General features: G+C 38.0%; 1 protein-coding gene across 2 annotated transcripts in view; it reads left to right on the forward strand.

The window, feature by feature from the left end:
- SLC2A13 (solute carrier family 2 member 13) overlaps positions 1–17,685 on the forward strand; it is a 487,541-nt gene that overhangs the window by 67,991 nt on the left and 401,865 nt on the right. The window lies entirely within an intron of this gene.

The raw sequence follows: 17,685 nt of genomic DNA on the forward strand, positions 1-17,685 counted from the left end.
AGCACCCTCTTCTAACAACACAAGAGATGACTCTACACATGGACGTCATGAGATGGTCAATACCAAAATCAGGTTTATTATATTCTTTGCAGCTGAAGTTGGAGAATTTCTGTACAGTCAGCAAGAACAAGACCTGGATCTGACTGTGGCTCAGATCATGAGCTCCTTATTGCAAAATTCAGACTTAGATAGAAGAAAGTAGGGGAAACTAGTAGACTATTCAGGTATGACCTAAATCAAATCCCTTGTGATTATACAGTGGAAGTGAGAAGTAGTTTCAAGGGATTAGATCACATAGAGTGCCTGAAGAACTTTGGATGGAGGTTGTAACATTGTACAGGAGGCGATGATCAAAACCATCCTCAAGAAAAGGAAAAAGGCAACATGGTTGCCTGAGGAGGCCTTACAAATAGCTGAGGAAAGAAGAGAAGCAAAAGACAAAAGAGAAAAAGAAAGGTATATCCATGTGAATGCAGAGTTCCAAAGAATAGAAAGGAGAGATAAGAAAGCCTTCCTAAGTGATCAATGCAAAGAAATAGAGGAAAATAATAGACTGGGAAAGACTAGAGATCTATTCAAGAAAATTACTGATACCAAGGGAACATTTCATGCAAAGACAGGCACAATTAAAGACAGAAATGGTATGGAACTAACAGAAGCAGAAGATATTAAGAAGAGGTGGCAGGAACACACAGAAGAACTATACAAAAAAGATCTTAATGACCAAGATAGCCATAGTGGTGTGATCACTCACCTAGAGCCAGACATCCTGGAGTGCACAGTCAAATGGGCCTTAGGAAGCATCACTACAAACAAGGCTAGTGGAGGTGATGGAATTCCAGCTGAGCTATTTCAAATCCTAAAGGATGATGCTTTGAAAGTGCTGTACTCAATATGCCTGCAAATTTGGAAAACTTAATAGTGGCCAGAGAACTGGCTCCTAATTGGGAAAGGAGTATGTCAAGGCTGTGTATATTGTCACCCTGACTGTTTAACTTATATGCAGAATAAATCATGCAAAATGCCAGACTGGATGAAGCACAGGCTGGAATCAAGATTGCTAGAATTAATATCAATAACCTCAGATACAAAGATGACACCACCCTCATGGCAGAAAGTGAAGAATAACTAAAGAGTCTCTTGATGAAAATGAAAAATGAGAGTGAAAAGGCTGGTTTAAAGCTCAACATTCAGATACCTTAGATCATGGCAACTGGTCCCATCACTTCATGGCAGATAGATGGAGAAACAATGGAAACAGTGACAGACTTTATTTTCTTGGGCTTCGAAGTCATGGCAGATGGTGACTGTAGCCATGAAATTAAAAGACACTTGCTCCTTGGAAGAAAAACTATGACCAACCTAGACAGCATATTAAAAAGCAGAGACATTACTTTGCCAACAAAGGTCCGTCTAGTCAAAACTATAGTTTTTCCAGTAGTCATGCATGGATGTGAAAGTTAGACCGTAAAGAAGGCTGAGTGCCAAAGAATTGATGCTTTTGAACTGTGGTGTTGAAAACTCTTGAGAGTCCCTTGGACTGCAAGAAGATCAAACCAGTCAATCCTAAAGGAAATCAATCCTGAATATTCATTGGAAGGACTGATGCTGAAGCTGAAGCTGCAATACTTTGGCCAGCTGATGTGAAGACCTGAGTCATTAGAGAAGACCCTGATGCTGGGAAAGATTGATGGCAGGAGGAGAAGGGGATGACTGAGGATGAAATGGTTGGATGGCATCCCGGACTTGATGGACATGCATTTGAACAAGCTCCGGCAGTTGTTGATAGACAGGGAAGGCTGGTGTGCTGCCATGCGTGGGGTCTTGAGTTGGGACCCCAACTCTAATAGTTGACTGAGATACTGAACTGAGCTGAACTGAATCTTGGGTCCAGCTGGTACTTCATCTAGAGTACAGTATGATGTACCCTGCACCTATGTTAAATGAGCAAGGTGACAATTTATTGCCTTGACATACTCTTTTCCCAGTTTTGAAATGGTCCCTTGTTCGATGTATGTTTCTAACTGTTGCTTCTTGCCCTGTGTAGAGGTTTCTCAGGGGGCAAATATGGTGGTCTTGTATTCCTGTCTCTAAGAATTTTCAGCAGTTTTTTGTGATGTTGTGATCCACACAAAGTCTTTAGTGCACTCAATGAAGCAAAGATAGATGTTTTTCTGGAATTCCCTTGCTTTTTCTGTGATTCAAGGGATATTGGCAATTTGATATCTGGTTCCTCTGACTTTTCTAAATCCAACATGTACATCTGGAACTTCTCTGCTCATGTGCTGTTGAAGTCTAGGTTGAAGGATTTTTAGCATTGCCTTGCTAGCATGTGAAATGAGCCCAGTTGTGTGGTAGTCTGAGCATTCTTTGGCATTGCCCTTTGGGATTGAAATGAAAACTGACCTTTTCCAGTCCTGTGGCCACTGCTGCTGAGGCTTCCTAATTTGCTGGCCTATTGAGTGCATCACTTTAACAGCATCATCTTTTAGGATTTTAAATAGCTTAGCTGGAATTGTGTCACCTCCACTAGCTTTTTTCCTAATAATGTTTAATTTATGGTTACATAAGAACAAAGGGAGGTAGGCAGACAAATTAGCAGCACGGGATTATCAGATATAAACTAATTTATGTAAAATCGATGAGCAGTGCATATTTACTGCATAGCATAGGGAAGTATGTTCAGTTTCTTGTAATAATGTATAATTGTAAGTAATCTGAAAAAATACATATATATCTGAATCACTCTGTGGTACACCTGAAACTTACACATATTATAAATCAACTATACTTCACTAAAAACATATTCATTCTTCTAGTCCATGAACATAGAATATCTTTCCATTTAATTATGTCTTCTTCATTTTATTTCATCAGATTATATTTTTATCACTGTAGAGCTTTTCATCTCCCTTATTTATTCTTAAATGTTCTTTTTGATTTAATTTTAAATGAGATTGTTTTCTAAATTCTCTTTGTAATAGTTTATTACTATGTGTAGAATTATTCTTAAATATTCTTTTTGATGCAATTTTAAATGAGATTATTTTCTAAATTCTCTAATAATTACTATGTGTAGAAATGCAAAAGTTTTCTGCATATTGATTTTGTATCTCTAGTTTTACTGAATTCATTTATTAGTTCACAGTTTTTCTTTTTGGAGGAGACTTTAAGGATTTTCTACATGTAGTACCATCATTTACAAGTAGTGACTGTTTTCCTTGTCTGTTTGCAATTTAAATGCTTTCTGTTTTTATTATTTATTTATTATGCCTGTCTAATTGCTGTGACTAGAAATCCCTATAATATTTTGAATGAAATTGGAGAGAGGAATCATGCTTGCGTTATTTGTGATCTTAGATTTTTTTTTTTGCTGGACCCCATGGCTTGTAGCATGTCAATTTCCTAACCATTGACTGAATCCTGGCCCTAGCAGTGAAAGCCTAGAATCCTAAGCAATAGACTAGCAGAGAACTCCTCCTCATCTTACATTAAAAGCTTTTAGCTTTTTATCACTGGTTATGCATTTTGTGGGCTTTCATATACGGTCATGTTATCTTGAGGTATGTTTCCTCTGTATTCAGTTTGGAGAGAAATTTTATCATAATCGCTGTTGAATTTTATCAAAAGCTTTTTCTGCACATATTGAGATGATTATATGATTTGTATCCTTCATTTTGTGAATATGGTTTGTTATATTGCTTGATTTGTGGCTGTTGAGCCATCCTTGCATCCCTGGGTGAAATCTCAGTTGATCCTTTTCATGTATTGTTTACACTTTTTATATATTGTTGCATTTGGCCTGCTAATATTTTGTGAAAGTTTTTACCTCTATGTTTTTCAGGTGCATTAGCCTCTGATTTTAGTATACATATATATTATGCTAATACATATTTATTGTAATATTTATTATATAATGTACTTAATTTGCATATGACATATTGTGTGTGTGTATATATATTTTTTCTTTTGTAGTATTTTTACATGGTTTTGGTAGGGTAATACTGGACTTGTAAAATGAGTTCAAAGTGTTTCTTCCTCTTCTGTTTTTTTTGAAAGCATTTGAGAAGGGCAGGTATTAATTCTTTTTTAATATTTGGTAGAATCACCAGTGAAGTCATGGTTATGGTCTTTGTAGGGAGGTTTTAAATTACTGATTCTATCTCATTGCTAGTAATCTGTATGTTTACATTTTCCATTTCTCACTCCAATCTTAGAAAATTGTATGATTCTAGGAATTTACCAGTTTCTTCTCTGGTGTCCAGTTTATTGCCATATTATGTATTATGTGGTTTCTTATAATCTTTTTCATTTCTGTGGTAACAGTTGAAAGATTTCTTCTTTTATTCTTGATTATGCTTGTTTGAAACACTTTTTTTCTTGCTTAGTCTAACTGAAGATTTGCCAACTTTGTTGATGTTTTTGTAGAATGAACTAGTTAGTTTCATTGATATGCTTTTCCTGTTGTCTTTTTAGTTTCTGTTTTTTCTATTATCTTTGTCACTTCCTTCCTTCTACTCTTTTTAGGCTGTGTTTATTTATTTTTTTAGTTTCTTTTTATTTTTCCCTTTATTTATTTATTTATTTTTTCAGTGGGTTTTGTCATACATTGATATGAATCAGCCATAGATTTACACGTATTCCCCATCTTGATCCCCCCTCCCACCTCCCTCTCCACCCGATTCCTCTGGGTCTTCCCAGTGCACCAGGCCTGAGCACTTGTCTCATGCATGCCACCTGGGCTGGTGATCTGTTTCACCATAGATAATATACATGCTGTTCTTTTGAAACATCCCACGCTCACCTTCACCCACAGAGTTCAAAAGACTGTTCTGTATTTCTGTGTCTCTTTTTCTGTTTTGCATATAGGGTTGTCGTTACCATCTTTCTAAATTCCATATATATGTGTTAGTATGCTGTAATGTTCTTTATCTTTCTGGCTTACTTCACTCTGTATAATGGGCTCCAGTTTCATCCATCTCATTAGAACTGGTTCAAATGAATTCTTTTTAACGGCTGAGTAATATTCCATGGTGTATATGTACCACAGCTTCCTTATCCATTCATCTGCTGATGGGCATCTAGGTTGCTTCCATGTCCTGGCTATTATAAACAGTGCTGTGATGAACATTGGGGTGCACGTGTCCCTTTCAGATCTGGTTTCCTCAGTGTGTATGCCCAGAAGTGGGATTGCTGGGTCATATGGCAGTTCTGTTTCCAGTTTTTTAAGAAATCTCCACACTGTTTTCCATAGCGGCTGTACTAGTTTGCATTCCCACCAACAGTGTAAGAGGGTTCCCTTTTCTCCACACCCTCTCCAGCATTTATTGCTAGTAGACTTTTGGATAGCAGCCATCCTGACTGGCGTGTAATGGTACCTCATTGTGGTTTTGATTTGCATTTCTCTGATAATGAGTGATGTTGAGCATCTTTTCATGTGTTTGTTAGCCATCTGTATGTCTTCTTTGGAGAAATGTCTGTTTAGTTCTTTGGCCCATTTTTTGATTGGGTCATTTATTTTTCTGGAATTGAGCTTCAGGAGTTTCTTGTATATTTTTGAGATTAATCCTTTGTCTGTTTCTTCATTTGCTATTATTTTCTCCCAATCTGAGGGCTGTCTTTTCACCTTGCTTATAGTTTCCTTTGTTGTGCAAAAGCTTTTAAGTTTCATTAGGTCCCATTTGTTTAATTTTGCTTTTATTTCCAATATTCTGGGAGGTGGGTCATAGAGGATCTTGCTGTGATTTATGTCGGAGAGTGTTTTGCCTATGTTCTCCTCTAGGAGTTTTATAGTTTCTGGTCTTACATTTAGATCTTTAATCCATTTTGAGTTTATTTTTGTGTATGGTGTTAGAAAATGTTCTAGTTTCATTCTTTTACAAGTGGTTGACCAGCTTTCCCGGCACCACTTGTTAAAGAGGTTGTCATTTTTCCATTGTATATCCTTGCCTCCTTTGTCGAAGATAAGGTGTCCATAAGTGCGTGGATTTATCTCTGGGCTTTCTATTCTGTTCCATTGATCTATAGTTCTGTCTTTGTGCCAGTACCATACTGTCTTGATGACTGTGGCTTTGTAGTAGAGCCTGAAGTCAGGCAGGTTGATTCCTCCAGTTCCATTCTTCTTTCTCAAGATTACTTTGGCTATTCGAGGTTTTTTGTATTTCCATACAAATTGTGAAATTCTTTGTTCTAGTTCTGTGAAAAATACCGTTGGTAGCTTGATAGGGATTGCATTGAATCTATAGATTGCTTTGGGTAGAATAGCCATTTTGACAATATTGATTCTTCCAATCCATGAACACGGTATGTTTCTCCATCTGTTTGTGTCCTCTTTGATTTCTTTCATCAGTGTTTTATAGTTTTCTATGTATAGGTCTTTTGTTTCTTTAGGTAGATATACTCCTAAGTATCTTATTCTTTTTGTTGCAATGGTGAATGGTATTGTTTCCTTAATTTCTCTTTCTGTTTTTTCATTGTTAGTATATAGGAATGCAAGGGATTTCTGTGTGTTAATTTTATATCCTGCAACTTTACTATATTCATTGATTAGCTCTAGTAATTTTCTGGAAGAGTCTTTAGGGTTTTCTATGTAGAGGATCATGTCATCTGCAAACAGCGAGAGTTTCACTTCTTCTTTTCCTATCTGGATTCCTTTTACTTCTTTTTCTGCTCTGATTGCTGTGGCCAAAACTTCCAACACTATGTTGACTAGTAGTGGTGAGAGTGGGCACCCTTGTCTTGTTCCTGATTTCAGGGGAAATGCTTTCAATTTTTCACCATTGAGGGTGATACTTGCTGTGGGTTTGTCATCTATAGCTTTTATTATGTAGAGGTATGTTCCTTCTATTCCTGCTTTCTGGAGAGTTTTAATCATAAATGGGTGTTGAATTTTGTCAAAGGCTTTCTCTGCATCTATTGAGATAATCATATGGTTTTTATCTTTCAATTTGTTAATGTGGTGTATTACATTGATTTGTGGATATTAAAGAATCCTTGCATTCCTGGGATAAAGCCCACTTGGTCATGGTGTATGATTTTTTTAATATGTTGTTGGATTCTGTTTGCTAGAATTTTGTTAAGGATTTTTGCATCTATGTTCATCAGTGATATTAGCCTGTAGTCTTCTTTTTTTGTGGCATCTTTGTCTGGTTTTGGAATTAGGGTGATGGTGGCCTCATAGAATGAGTTTGGAAGTTTACCTTCTTCTGCAATTTTCTGGAAGAGTTTGAGTAAGATAGGTGTTAGCTCTTCTCTAAATTTTTGGTAGAATTCAGCTGTGAAGCCATCTGGTCCTGGGCTTTTGTTTGCTGGAAGATTTTTTATTACAGTTTCGATTTCCTTGCTTGTGATGGGTCTGTTAAGATCTTCTATTTCTTTCTGGTTCAGTTTTGGAAGGTTATACTTTTCTAAGAATTTGTCCATTTCTTCCAAGTTGTCCATTTTATTGGCATAGAGCTGCTGGTAGTAGTCTGTTATGATCCTTTGTGTTTCAGTGTTGTCTGTTGTGATCTCTCCATTTTCATTTCTAATTTTGTTAATTTGGTTCTTCTCTCTTTGTTTCTTAATGAGTCTTGCTAATGGTTTGTCAATTTTGTTTATTTTTTCAAAAAACCAGCTTTTAGCTTTGTTGATTTTTGCTATGGTCTCTTTAGTTTCTTTTGCATTTATTTCTGCCCTAATTTTTAAGGTTTCTTTCCTTTTGCTAACTCTGGGGTTCTTCATTTCTTCCTTCTCTAATTGCTTTAGGTGTAGAGTTAGGCTATTTATTTGGCTTTTTTCTTGTTTCTTGATGTAAGCCTATAATGCTATGAACCTTCCCCTTAGCACTGCTTTTACAGTGTCCCATAGGTTTTGGGTTGTTGTGTTTTCATTTTCATTCATTTCTATACATATTTTGATTTCTTTTTTGATTTCTTCTATGATTTGTTGGTTATTCAGAAGCGTGTTACTTAGCCTCCATATGTTTGAATTTTTAACAATTTTTTTCCTGTAATTGAGATCTAATCTTACTGCACTGTGGTCAGAAAAGATGACTGGAATGATTTCAATTTTTTTGAATTTTCCAAGACCAGATTTATGGCCCAGGATGTAATCTATTCTGGAGAAGGTTCTATGTGCACCTGAGAAAAAGGTGAAGTTGATTGTTTTGGGGTGAAATGTCCTATAGATATCAATTAGGTCTAGCTGGTCCATTGTGTCATTTAAGGTTTGTGTTTCCTTGTTAATTTTCTGTTTAGTTGATCTATCCATAGTTGTGAGTGGGGTATTTTAGTTTCTTTCTGTGTAAGTCTAGTTTGTTCATTTGAAATTTAAAGATTTTTGTTTTTGAAGTAGGCATAATAAATGTAATAATAATACAGAGTAATAATACTCTGAAATGGCCTTAGAAATGCTTTTGCTGCACCTCATAAGTTTTGGTATATTTTTATTTTTATTTCTTATAGACATTTTTTAAATTTCATTTTTTATTTTTTTGTTAATCCACTGGCTGTTTAGTAGTATGTTGTGTAGTCTTCACATATCTGTGATGCTTCACTTCTGTGTATTTGAATAGAAGGTTTGTACCAGTGTGGTTTTAGTCTCTGTAAATTTGGGCCTTACATATGATCTGTCCTTGGTGAAAGTTTCATTTGCACTTGAGAAAAATGTAAATTGTTGCCTTTTTATGAAATGTTCTATATATATATGTTCAAAGAAGGCCATAGTTCAAGGTATCCTTTAAGGTATATATATTTTTTATTTTCTTTCTGAATGTAAGATTAAATCTCCCCAGTAGTATTGTGTTACTATTACTTCCTTTAGGTGTGTAAATATTGCTTTATATATTTAGTTTCTCCTTCTTGGGGTGCATAAATACTTGCCAATCTGATATCCTCTTGTTGAATTGACCATTTATCAGTATGTAATATCCTTGAGCGCAGAAGAATTGATGCTTTTGAACTGTGGTGTTGGAGAAGACTCTTGAGAGTCCCTTGGACTGCAAGGAGATCCAACCAGTCCATCCTAAAGGAGATCCGTCCTGGGTGTTCATTGGAAGGACTGATGTTGAAGCTGAAACTCCAGTACTTGGGCCACCTGATTGGAGAGCTGACTCATTTGAAAAAACCCTGATGCTGGGAAAGATTGAGTGCAGGAGGAGAAGGGGACGACAGAGGATGAGATGGTTGGATGGCATCACTGACTCAATGGACATGGGTTTGGGTGGACTCTGGGAGTTGGTGATGGACAGGGAGGCCTGGCGCGCTGCAGTTCATGGGGTCGCAAAGAGTCAGACATGACTGAGTGACTGAACTGAACTGAATATCCTTCCTTATCTTTTATTACAGTCTTTGTTTTAAAATCTTTTTTGTCTGAAATAAATATACTTACTGCAGCTTTCTTTTGGTTTTCATTTTTCATGGAATATCCTTTATCATCCTTTCAATTCTCCTCTAAAAATGTCTTACCTTACATATTAAGTGAAACTTCTGTAGGCAGTATTTGTATGGGTCTTTTTATTTACCTGTTTATTTGTCCATCACTCACTCTATGTCTTTTAATTGGAATTTGTAGTCCATTTCCATTTAAAGTGATTGTTGGTAGATATATTTATTTCTATTTTCTTAATTGTTTTGGTTGTTTTGTACTCAATAGTTCCTCTGTTTCTTTTTCTTTTTCTCTATCTTTGTGGTTGGATGACTTTCTTTAGGGATATGCTTAGATTCCTTTCTTGTTATCTTTTGTGTAGCCACTACAGGTATTTACTTGGTGGTTACCATGAATCTTACATATAGCAATTTGTATTTAGAACAATCTATGTTAAGTAAATAACAGCTTAAATTTTAATGCATTATAAAGCTCTATATTTTTACTTTCCCCTACACATTTCATTTTTGAATTCAAATTTTACATCTCTTTGTATTGTATATCCCTTAATAATTATTGTAGTTATAATAATTTTTGCTACGTTTTATTTTGAAAACCTCTATATTAGTTTCATAGGTGATATATGTGCTACCTTTACTTTATATTTGCCTTCACTAGTGAAACTCATACTTTCATATTCTTGTTACTAATTAGCACCCTTTCTTTATTCAGCTTTAAAAAGTCATTGTAAAATGTCTTGTAAGGCCAATTTAGAAGTGCTGAACATTTTTAGCTTTTGCCTGTTTGAAAAACTCCTTTATCTCTCTTTAAATTACGAGTAATAACTTTGCTAGTTTGAGAATTCTTGGTTGGAAGTTTTTGTCTTTCATCGCTTTGAATATATCATGCCATTCCCTTCTGGTCTGCAAAGTTTCTGCTTAAAAATCTGCTGAGAGTCTTGTGGAGTTTACTTTGCACTCAGCAAGGTGTTTTTCTCTTGTTGCTTCTAGATTTTCTCTTTGTCTTTACCTTTTAACATTTAAGTTATATTAGTAATATCCACTGTTTTGTGTTTGTTTGGATTTATCTTATTTGGTAGTCTCTGAGCTTTCTGAATCTGGCTTTTTTTTTTTCCACTGAAGTTCAGAAAGTTTTCAAGCATTATTTGTTCAAGTAAGTTTTCTGCTTCTTTCTTCTCCTTTTGGGACTCCTATATTGTGAATGTTAGTTCATGTGATGTTGTCTTTGTTGTCCTTCAATTTCATTTAAAAATTTTTTCTCATTTCGTTGCTCTGTCTGGGTGAGTCCCATTGCTTTATTTTCCGACTCACTGATCCATTCTTTTAACCTGTCTGCTGTTGAACCTCTCTTATGTTTGTTACTTTTTTATGTTCTCTGTCTTTGTTGAAGTTCTCACTGTGTTTATCCATTGTTCTCCCAAGTTAGGTGAGCAATTTTGTGATTATTATGTTTTAAATTATTTGTTGTTGTTGATTTGTCACTCAGTTGTGTCCAACTCTTTGTGACCTTAGGGATTGCAGCACACAAGGCTTCCCTTCATTATCTCCCAGAGCTTTTAACTATTTATCAGGTCAGTTACTTTTCTCTATTTCATTAAGTGGTTATCTGAGGAGGCCTTACAAATAGCTAAAGAAAGAAGAGAAACAGAAAGCAAGGGAGAAAGGGAAAGGTATATCCAACTAAATGCAGATTTCCAAAGAACATCACAGAGAGACAAGAAGGCCTTTTTCAATGAACAATGTATAAAACTAGAAGAAAACAACAGAAGGGGAAAGAGCAGAGATATCTTCAGGAAAATTGGAGATACCAAGGAAACATTTTGCCCAAAGATGGGCACAATAAAGGGACATAAACAGTAGAGATGTAGTAGATGCTGAAGAGATCAAAAAGAGATGGAAAGAATACATGGAAGAGCTGTACAGAAAAGATCCAGATGAACTGGATTACTCTGATAGTGTGGTCAACCACCCAGAGCCACTTTCTGGAGAGCGAAGTTAAGTGGGCCTTAGGAAGCACTCCTATTAATAAAGCTAGTGGTTGTAATTGGAGAAGGCAAAGGCACCCCACTGCAGTATTCTTGCCTGGAAAATCCCATGGACGGAGGAGCCTGGTAGGCTGCAGTCCATGGGGTCGCTAAGAGTCGGACACGACTGAGTGACTTCACTTTCACGTTTCACTTTCATGCATTGGAGAAGGAAATGGCAACCCACTCCAATGTTCTTGCCTGGAGAATCCCAGGGACGCGAGAGCCTGGTGGGCTGCCGTCTACGGGGTTGCACAGAGTCGGACACGACTGAAGTGACTTAGCAGCAGCAGTAGCAGCAGCGGTTGTGATGGAATTCCAGTGGAACTAACTATTCAAAACCCTAAAGGATGATGCAATCAATATGTTGCATTCAATATGTCAGCAAATCTGGAAGACCCAGCAGTGGCCATAGGTCTAGAAAAGGTCAATCCTCATTCCAGTTCCCCAAAAGGGTAGCACTAAAGAATGTGCTAACCATCGGACAGTTGCACGTAAGGTTATGCTTAAAATCTTGCATGCTAGGCTTCAACATTATGCGAGCGAAGAACTTGCAGATGTCCAAGATGGGTTTAGAAAAGGAAGAGGAACCAGAGATCAAATTACCAACATCAAATTACTAACATTTGCTGGATCATAGAGAAAGCTAGGGAATTTCAAAAAAACATCTACCTCTGTTTCATTGACTACACCATTGATTAAAAGCCTTTGACTTTGCAGATCATAATAAACTGTAAAAGCTCTTAAAGAGATGGGAATACCAGGCTGTCTTACCTGTCTCCTGAGAAACCTGTATGCAGGCCAGGAAGCAACAGTTAGAGCCCTGTCCAGAACCACTGATTGGCTCAAGACTGAGAAAGGAATATGACAGGGCTGTCTGTTGTCACCCTGTTTATTTAATCTATGCACTGCATGCATCATGAGAAATGCCGGGTTGGATGAATTACAAGCTGGAATCAAAATAGGTGGGAGAAACATCAACAACCTCAGATATGTGGATGATACCACTCTCATGGCAGAAAGGAAAGAGGAACTAAAGAGTCTCTGCATGAGTGTGAAGGAGGAGAGTGAAAGAGCTGGCTTAAAACTAAACATTAAAAAAGTGAAGATCGTGGCATCTGGCTCCATTACTCCATGGCAAACAGAGAGGGAAAAAGTAGTAGTAGTGACAGATTGCCTTCTTGGGCTCTAAACTCACTGCAGATGGTGACTGCAGCCATGAAATCAGAAGATGTTTGCTCCTTGGCAGGAAAGCTAGGACAAACCTAGACAGTGTGTTGAAAGCAGAGACATTACTCTGCCGGCAAAGGTCCGTGTAGTCAAGGCTGTGGTGTTCCCAGTGGTCACATATGGTTGTGAGAGCTGAACCACAAAGAAGGTGGAGCACCTAGGAATTGATGCCTTTGAACTGTGGTGCTGGAGAAGACTCCTGAGAGTTCCTTGGACAGGACGGAGATCAAACCAGTCAATCTTCGGGGAAATCAACCGTGAATACTTATTGGAAGGACCGATGCTGAAGCTGAAACTCCAGTATTTTGGTCATCTGATTCGAACAGCTGACTCATTGGAAAAGTCCCTAATGCTGGGGAAGATTGAGGGCAGAGGGAGAAGAGGGCGTCAGAGGATGAGATGGCTGTATGGCATCACCAATGCAATGGACATGAATTGAAGCAAACTTCGGAAGATGGTAAGGGACAGAGAGGCCTGGTGTGCTGCAGTCCATGGGGTCGCAAAGAGTTGGACACAGCTGGCCCAACTGAACAACAATTTCATTATGTTGTTATTTTTTTTCCCCATGAGGTTTTATGTTGTTTTTTCATTTAAAACATATTTGTCTTTTTTTTTATTATGTGCATATTTGTATTTTTATTAATTTATTTTAATTGGAGGATAATTGATTTAACATATTGTGTTGGTTCCTGCCATTCATCAGCATAAATGCACCATATATATGTTCCTTCCCTCTTTACCTCCCTCCCACTTCCCATGCCACCCATCCCTCTAGGTTGTCACAGAGCACCTGGTTTGAGCCCGCTTTATCATATAGCAAATTCCCACTGGCTATCTATTCTTCATATGGTAATGTATGTTTTCATGCTACTTCCTCAATTCATCCCACCTTCCCCCCACCCCCTGTTCTCTATGTCTGTTTCTCACTGCTGCCCTGCAGATAGGTTTACCGGTACCATATTTCTAGATTCCATATAGATGCATTAATATATGATATTTATTTTCTTTCTGACTTAACTCTGTATATGCATGCATACTAAGTCACCTCAGTCACATCCGACTCTTTGCAACCCCATGAACCATAGCCCACTAGGCTCCTCTGTCCATGAGATTCTCCAGGCAAGAATACTGGTGTGGGTTGCCATGCCCTCCTCCAGGGAATCTTCCCGAACCAGGGATCAAAGTGGCATCTCTTATGTCTTCTGCATTGGCAGCGGGTTTTTTCTTTTTACCAATAGCACTACCTGGGAAACCCTCACTCTGTATAATAGGTTCTGAGTTCATTCACCTCATTAGAACGGACTCAAATGCATTCCTTTTTATTGCTGAGTAATATTCCATTGTGTATATGTACCACAACTTCTTTATTCATCTGTTGATGGACATCTAGGTTGCTTCCATGTAGTAGCTATTATAAATAGTGCTGCAGTGAACATTGGGGTACATGTGTCTTTTTTAATTATGATTTCCCTGGGGTGCATGCCCAGTAGTGGGATTGTTGGGGCATATGGTTGTTTTATTCCTGGTTTTTTAAGGAGTCTCCATACTGTTCTCCTTAGTGGCTGTAACACTTTACATTCCCACCAACTGGGCAAGAGGGTTTCTTTCTTTTTTTTGATTCAATCTTTGTGTTGTTTTCTGTGTATTAAATGAAGCAACCGCCTCTCTCAGTCTTGAACACTGTCCTTGTATAGGAGATGAACCTTACTAATCAACTCTGCCCTAGCTCTTGATTGGTTTTCAAACCATTGTGATTGTCCAGGCAGCATATTTTAAGTAGTGCCTGGTAATTGAGGGATGGGAAGACGAGTTAGTGTCCCAAAGGGGAAGATATTAATCAGCATCTAGATTCCGGTTGGTTGGGAGGCAAATGCTCAGGCAATGAATTTTGAAGAATGCAAATATATAGTCAGATGGGGCTGCAGGTTTAAGCCCTGAGGACTCTCTGAGATAGGAGTCTGACCGTGTCACCTGGGTAGCAGTCACAAAAATCAGGGCTTCCGACAAGTGTACTAGCCCCTTTCTGGGAGATACTGATGAGCTTAGTGAGGTGGGATGCAAGACTTTTGTTCCCCATTCTAGTATTCCTGAGCACACCTCCGTGGCCTCTAGTTGTGTGCCAAGGCTGAAGCCTGCCCCTATGGCTGAACCTCCACAGCCAGCAAGGAGTCTTTCACAGAAAGACTTGGAGTGTGTTTCAATCTGCTATCTCTGTTGTAGCTCTCGAAGTGGTTACCTGCTAAGCACTGTCTTTTTTGACTGTTTCAGTCCTGTTGGACCTAGGAACGTAAGCTCCCTGGCCACTAGAGCCAGGTGATCAAGGGACATCTCAGGCAACAGCCATAGAAACTAGGGCACCAGTCATAAAAACAGGGCGGATTCTGGTGCTCTGGAGTGTTGTAGAGGTAGAATGTGAAGTTAATACCTCCCTCCAAGGTCTCAGGATAGGTTTATCGTCAGACCTTAGATGTGTGTTTCTATTAGAATCCTGCCCCTCGTGTTGCTGCCATGATGGCACAGTAATAGGCCTCTTTCACAGAAAGATTGAACTCCTGAGTCTGTTGCCCCTTCCTGTGCCCTGGGGGTGGTAGCTGTCTAAGGATTCTTCTCTGTTGATCACAGTCCTGTGGGACCTGTGAGGCAAACCACACTGGCCACCAGAGCCAGGTGTCAATAAATGTGTTTGTTCCATGGCTGAAACCACAAATACAAAGGTATTGGAGCATGAGCTCCTTTCTGTAAGATACCAGTTACTAGAGTGAGAGAGAGGGAGACTGCAAAGATTGCATCCACCTGCCTTTATTCACTGATAGCCCATCTATAGGCCTTCCAAGTGCACCAACCAGAAGCCAGCCCCTCAGGCCAAAATCCTGGACAAGCAGATAGGCTAATTTCTAAGAAAGACTAGGATTTATTTTAGCCTGCTTTCTCTGCAGGGATCTGAGAGTGGCAGTCTGCCAAGAGCTGTCGTTCCAATTGTTCTCATAGCAAGGGCACTCAAGGACCAAGCCTACTGGCCTCCAGAGTCAGGGACTTCAGGACATCAAATGCATCCTTTGGGTGGTAGCTGCAAAAATCAAATCATGGGTAAAAGCCAGACTCCAGCTATGTGTAGAAGATACCTGGAAGGTATGTGTAGAAGTATCTCTGGAAGATATTGCAGCTCTAAAGCATGGCAGAGGGGGAGTACAAAGATGCCGAGGAAAGGTAAAAAGAAAATAAAAGAAACAAAAAGAGAAAAATAGGTGAAGAAAAAGAGATGGCTTTTGCAAGGCAGAGGATGGTGTGCAAATGGCAGTCATTAGTTGGAGCGTAAAGATGACACTCGTGGGAAAGGGAAAATAAAAAAGAGTTGTGGTTGTGAGATGGTGCCAGGTTTAGCAAGGCAGAGAGAGCAGGACAATGGCACCCACCAGCCTGCCTACCCCCAGAATATCCCAGAAGGCTCCTGCCCCTCAGACCAATATTTTATTTAAAAGTAGAAAGCGAGTCTGTTTCATATAAAGTCAGGTCACTTTTCAAAGTGCTGTTTCTCTACTGGGCCTTGGGGCAGATGAGTCTGTGCACTGGCCCTTTAAGAGCCATTCCTCAATTCATTCCAGCCCCATTGGTCTACATGGATATGAGTCCTATAGGTCTTCAAAGCTAGATGTTTTGGGGGCTCATCTCTCAGGTACCCAACTTAAATGCTGAGATGCCCAATGTTATTTGCTTCTCAATTGCCTGATATGAAGGGGTTGCTCTGCCAGTTTTTAGTCTTTTTCCAGAGGAAATTATTCCATATATAGTTGTAGATTTGGTGTGTCTTTGGGAAAAAGTGAGTTCAGAATCTTCTTAGGTCACCATCTTGAACTGGAACTTCTGCTTTCCATTCTTGTAGAACATCTCAAATTGATGTTTCACACTAGTTCAAATTTCATACACCTTCATCTTTGTTATATACTGTCTCCAATATGGTATTTACTTCTATAATTATTTATATATCTTGCTATTAAATTTTTGGTATTTCTTGTGATCCTTCTGTACCCTACCCATTTCCCTGTTTAATTCTGTTCTGTTGTATTTTAATTTAAACCAATTCCCTCCTCCTGGCTTTCTGTTCCTGATTTTTAGGTAAGGTCCAAATGTATATTGAAGAACAATCCAGTTTTTGGAGGGTGTTCATTTGTTGTTTTGCTATTTTAATATTTTCTTTAAGAGTTCCTTCTATTTTATTCCTCAAACCTTTTTATTGATTGCATGACTATTTCTGTAGCAACTTCTAGCCCTGAGCTTATCTTATTATGTATATATTTTTAAATATTTTATCTATACCTATTAAATTAAAATCTATATTCAGACTTTTAGCTCATGTTTAGGTCCATATTGTTGTCCTTAGAACATTTACCTCTAGATGTCACATAGAGCTAAGGCAAAGCACTACTTTTGCTTCTGTCTGCTAAATTCACTGCCTTGAGGAAAATGTATTGATTTCTTATTAACCTTTGTGCATTCTACTTGTCAGATGTAAAAGCATACTGCTTCTGCTTTTGTAGCATTTGACACAGCTGTCTTTGTCTTATAACCTTGAAACTCTATTGTAAAAGTATCTTACACATCTAATAATTTCTATATTTGCTGTCTCTCCCCATAAATAATTTTTTTTTGTTCTCTGTTCTTTTCCTACCTTGCTACATCTCTGTGTTCAGCAATACTTTTTTCTCCTTATCTGAATGCGGAAATGTTATACTGTTACTTAAAATGATTTTTTGCTATAAGAGTGCTAAACTAGTATCAAGATTATTGTATATGGCTACATAACAATGTATTTTGTTTGACTGTTTTCTTTGGTATAAAGAATTTTTTGTACCTTAGTTGTGTAAGCAGCTTTATACGTTATGTCTTATGCTCAGTCAGCTTCTATGTTTATGGTACCTGCCTAACTTATGTAAGAAGTTTGAGACCCCTTCATGGACAATAATAATATTTGCAATAGAATGAGTTAAAGCTACTTTTAAAGACTTATGGAAAAAATACTGCAAGTTATAGCCAAATTTTAATAATGGTTACCTGTGGGTGGTATGATT

The sequence above is a fragment of the Cervus elaphus genome, chromosome 3 (assembly GCF_910594005.1).
Source record: "Cervus elaphus chromosome 3, mCerEla1.1, whole genome shotgun sequence".
Classification (NCBI taxonomy): domain Eukaryota; kingdom Metazoa; phylum Chordata; class Mammalia; order Artiodactyla; family Cervidae; genus Cervus; species Cervus elaphus.